Here is a 5,146-nt window from a genome sequence, read left to right as displayed (position 1 = left end):
GAAGACACGTAGGGCGGCAGACGCTCTTGGAGGGGCCCAACCGGGGCGGCTCCATGCTGGTCCTGGACCATGGAGCTGCCTGGGGACATGCAGGGAGTACCCGGCACCCAGAGTACTCTGTGACGGACCCACAACGTGGCCTTGCACCCGCGTCTCCAGTCGACACGGGATCCTGTGGGGAGTTTGCTGCCTGGGCCTCACCCTCACGCATATACCCACACTTAGCATCTGAGGACGGTCAGTGTGCACCCCGCTAAGGGTTCTGGTGTCTCCCCAGGGTGCATGCCTCTGACTGGGCGGGTGAACCTTTCCTCAGCTGCAGGTAACTTCCACGACCTGTAAAACCCAGGTCTTGGCCAGTCTGCCTGCGGGTTCAGAGTTGGATTAATCAGTCCACCCACAACCTCAAACTCAAGGCTTCCCATCTCTGAGCACAGCCCCGTAATTGACTCATCTTAGGAATCCATTCTGTTTTCACCGTGATCTCAAATTACCAAATCCCGCTGACTTCACTCAGCCTATTAGCCTCTTTATAGTTACATTTGACTTTCTGAGATAAAGGATATATAAGTGCTTTATAAACTCTAAAGCACTCACTAAAAGTAATAGATTCTTCACCAATCAGATGTTGTAATCAACTACTTAAATAATATCCCAGATAAGGTCCTAGACTCCTGGGCCCACTTGACTTTTGTCCTGTTTACTAAATCAATGCCCTAGCAATCGGCCAGCATTTAGTATCTCAGCTCTCGGTCCCCATCTGGACGGCGCCTCGCTGGAACCCTGCTGACAAATGCACTGAGCACAGTGGTCCTCGACGCCTCCAGGGCAAGGGCCCTCTAACCGCAGGAGGCATAACGAATCCAACATGGGCCCTCTCTGCTCGGCACACAGTAGGTCTGTGCTGAACTCTGGCACGTTCTTCTCCCTCTCGCTCGCTGCTGAGGGCTCTGGCTGCACTAACCAGAGGACAGGTAACCACGCTGGACATTGCAATCACCCTCCCTCTGCGGGACAGTCACTAGGCACCAGCCAGGGCGTTTAGTCCTTTCATCGGCCTTGGTAGAACACTGTCGGTGTGTCAAAGGCTAAGACGTCCATCTACCCTTTCTCCTCCACACACTCTTGCGCCTTCAGTATTTGCACGATGTTGAGTAACTGGTTCTCCAGTTCCATCCCGTTTAGTTTTACATCTGCCTTCAAAGCTCCATCTTCCAGACTCGGGGAGAGTAGAGGGAGCCCATCTTCCCACCCCTACTGACCCTTGCTGCCATGGCTACTCTTGCTCTTTGCTTGGCCAGCAGTTGCCTCAGACGCAGGGCCAAGCCCACTGTTTCCATTCCCACACCAGCCAAGGGCCCCCAACTCCCTGCAGCCTGGCTCTCCGTCTTTCTCTTAAAATTTCCGCCCACAGGTCGCCAGATCACAGGGGGAGCATATTAGCGGTCCTTCTCAACTCCTACACCTCTCTGCTTCTTTCTAGCCCTGCTAGCTCGGGCCGTGCACCCTGCTAGCTCAGGCCGTGCACCCTGCTGTGGGCACCTCCCCATGGACACCCTCTCGGGGGTGGGGCCCGCAGCCCACTCCCCTGCTTACCCCCAGCCCCGTCCAGTTCTCCAGGCCTTGGTGGTGCCCCCAGGTTCCCCTGTCTTGGTGGGAGAGAAGCCTCCCATCCTGAAGGTTTAAACTATCACCTCAGGGCAGGGGAGTGCCAAATCAGGGTCCCCCCCCCGGGAGGTCCGGAGACCCGGGAAGCCTACTCTGAGGTCAGGTCCCTGTGCCTGAGGTTCACAGCCTCCATGTATCAAATCTGGACCCTTCATCCTCTCCTGAACGTCAACGCTTTTTCCAAATCACTTAATTTCTGGAGAAGTTTCAACTTCCCATCAGCCACACAGACACCAAGTCGAATCAGCTGTGAGCCCCCTTTCCCATGGCCCTCGTCCCCTGCTCAGCACCAACTGGGCTGTTCATTCTCCGCGTTTCCAGGTGCCATGTCCTTTCCCCGGGGGCCGTGATCGGCCATGCCTGGTCTTCCATGGATCCCTGCGTCTGCTCTCTGAATGTCATCTCAACTACTTTCTGGTTCCTTCTGAGGATCACCAGAGACGAATCCTCCTTCGTGTCATGGTATGACCACATAATAACCTGGTTGAAAAAAACCCTGTAAGACTAAGTTCCTACAGGGAAAATGTTACCTGTCTCAGCTCAGTGCTCAACGTCCTCTGAAAGCATGGCACCCTTATTTCATTGTTTCCGAAGGAAGCCATTCACTTGCCCCAGAATGGACCTAATGCGATGCTATCTCCTTTTACTCAGCCAAGTCCCATCAATACATAAGTGGATAAAGACACTGTACATGTGCACAGTGGAGTATTACTCATCATGACAGAATGAAATCTTGCATTTGTGACATGGATGGACCTAGAAGGTGTTACGCTAAGTGAAATAATTCCAACAGAGAAAGACAGATACCATAGGATTTCATTTACACATGGAATCTACAAAATAAAAACAAACAAACTAACTAACAATGGATCTTAAACACATACAGTAAAGGGGAGGGAAGAGAGGGATGGGCAAAATAGGGGAATATCACTTCCAGTGATAAAATAAATACGCCATGGGGGGAAAAGTACAGTCTAGGGAATGCAGACAATAATACCGTGATAGCATTGTGAGCATTGTGTGGTCACAGACGGTGACTACGCTGTGGTGAGCACTGTGTACATTCGCTGAATCACTCTCTTGTAAGCCTGAAACCAGCGTAATACCATAGTATCAACTACCCTTCAGTAATACAATAAAAACATTATCAAATGGATACTACAGTTGCCATTGTATGAGTGAAACATGTTATAGTCTTAAAATTAAATGCAAAGCACATTCACCAAAGGAGGGAAAACATCTTCTATCTGCGTGGATGCTTCTCTGGGACTAGCCTTCTGCATGAAGCGTGCTCTGAACACTTTAGCCCATGGCAGTCTCTCCTCATAATCTACTAGAGGAACTATCGAAACAACCCTCTTGCCATCCACTTGTGGATTATTGTCTCTACGGCTATTTACTTATTCTATTTATTTTTTAAAGGGAGTAGGATCATTCAATCAGGGCAGATCTTGGTTTCAACTCTGGCTTCATTATTTATTATCTGTGTGAAGTTGAGTAAATTATCTGACCCCATACGGTTCCCTTTCCAAACCCACAGCAAGGGAGCTTCTAACCTCATGGTGTAATGGAGAGATGGATGGATGTCACCTGCAAGGACTCAACGCGTAGTATGAGCATCTGAGCCGCCTTCCCTGTCCTCGTCTCGGGTCTCAGAGCCTGTGTTGCCGGATTTCTCTTCGCATCTGTACCGCCTGGACCCAGCACGGGGCTTGCATGTCGAGCACATGTTCACTGGAAGCAATTCTGAGCAGAATCCAAAGGAATGAAATTTTAGTAGGTGCATCAATCTACTAAAAATGATGCCCAATGATGAACTTCAGAAGTATTTGGGGAAAAAATACACACACACACACTCATATGCATACTCACACACTTACACTCACTCACACCCAACTGAATGGGTATACAATGAATAAAACAGCACTGTTACCTAATATAACATTATCCACATTTCTTTCATTCAAATGAATCTTCACAACACCATCAGATTTGTAGGGAGATGCTGATATTTATGATAAAAATAAAAATAATAAACACGCTAGACAAATATAAAAATAAGCAAAAGTAAAATCTCTGAAACATAGGGGATTTCGTCTCAAGGTAAACTCTGGCTAATGATTTTTGTTAAAAATCAGATCTAATTTTGTGATGGTGTAAGTTGAATTCATTTTCATAAGGAAGTTGCATACATGTCTTCCTCTCCCATTGACAGTGCTCCAGAAAGAGCTATTAGTTATATGCACAGATGTGATATTTTCATTTTAACCTGACTTGGGCGTTCTTGTTAACCTTTCATTATTATCGAAGCCTGAAAGACGGCTGAAGTTGGTAATAACCACATCCAAGTACATCTTCAAAAGAATTTGGCTCTTTTTTTTTAATATTAATTTTTGAGAGAAGGAGAGAGAACAAAAGAGGGAAGGGGAAGAGAAAGAGGGAGACACAGAATCCGAAGAAAGGCTCCAGGCTCCAAGCTGTCAGCACAGAGCCTGACACAGGGCTTGAACTCGTGAACTGCAAGATCATGACCTGAGGTAAAGTCAGAGACTCAACCAACTGAGACCCCAGGCGCCCCCAGAGTGGTTAGCTCGTAAAGCACATGCCTACCAGTGAAGATGTCATTTGAGCAAAACCACCTAGGCCACCTGTCAGCCAGGCAACAGCTCGGGGCAGGACTTCGGCCTCCTCTGAGATGGCCTGGGTCGCCTCTCACGTAAATTATTTCTATCTACGTCCACCCACCGGAACACTCTTATGAGTAGTATAGTTTTTTGCCTTTTAAACATTCGTATCATTTGATCGGGTCCACTGCCACGAAAACTCAGAGTTGCAAGGGGCCTTTTAAACAAGTCTGTTCACGCCCTCACTTTACAGATGAGGAGACAGAAGTCTGGTTAAATGTGATTGTCTTGCCTACGAACATCTGTCCTGCTTCTCTCTAGATGGTTACTTGAGGGCAGGCTGCGGCGAATTACCCCCTCAGGACCTCGGGAAAGAAAGCCTCTACAACTCAATGGAAATGTTTTTATGTCTGGGTCGAGGAATATAAAAGGGCCAATCAGACGAGATTGGGCACATTCAGGGTGGTAAGGCCATAGACTAAAAGGGCAAATCAAACGCAGTTGCATCCAACCATAGCAATGACAGGCAGCTTCTAGAAAGCTGTGTTTATCCGAGTTAGTTGGTTACAAGTCGAAGTATCTCTGTATAATGAACATACGGCGAATTTTAACTGAAGGTCCTGGACTGTGTTTCTCTGATTCCTATGAAGTTCATGGATTAATTTCGAGACTTCTATACATCCTCTGGAATTAGACTGGAACAGTCCGTGTGAGAATGTGTTCCCGAGGTCCAATTCTGTTGCCGCCATGAGACTTTTGAAAGTGTGTGTGAGCCAAAACAAGTAAGGATCCGCTGATTATGAATGTCTATTACACGGAAGAGAGGATGCTTGAAGACAAACAGGGGTGCCTCC

General features: G+C 47.8%; 1 long non-coding RNA gene across 2 annotated transcripts in view; it reads right to left on the bottom strand.

Annotated features, from left to right (window-relative positions):
* The window catches only part of LOC144222214 (uncharacterized), a 12,444-nt gene that overhangs the window by 1,182 nt on the left and 6,116 nt on the right, over positions 1-5,146 (bottom strand). For both annotated transcript variants that reach the window (XR_013332346.1, XR_013332345.1), the window contains exon 2: positions 3,225-3,414. This is a non-coding gene — a long non-coding RNA (uncharacterized LOC144222214). The remainder of the gene's footprint in view (positions 1-3,224; positions 3,415-5,146) is intronic.

This window comes from Crocuta crocuta, unplaced genomic scaffold (genome assembly GCF_008692635.1).
Source record: "Crocuta crocuta isolate KB4526 unplaced genomic scaffold, BGI_CrCroc_1.0 scaffold101, whole genome shotgun sequence".
Classification (NCBI taxonomy): Eukaryota; Metazoa; Chordata; class Mammalia; order Carnivora; family Hyaenidae; genus Crocuta; species Crocuta crocuta.
Note: the sequence above shows the minus strand (reverse complement) of the source record. Positions and strands in the feature narration are given on the sequence as shown.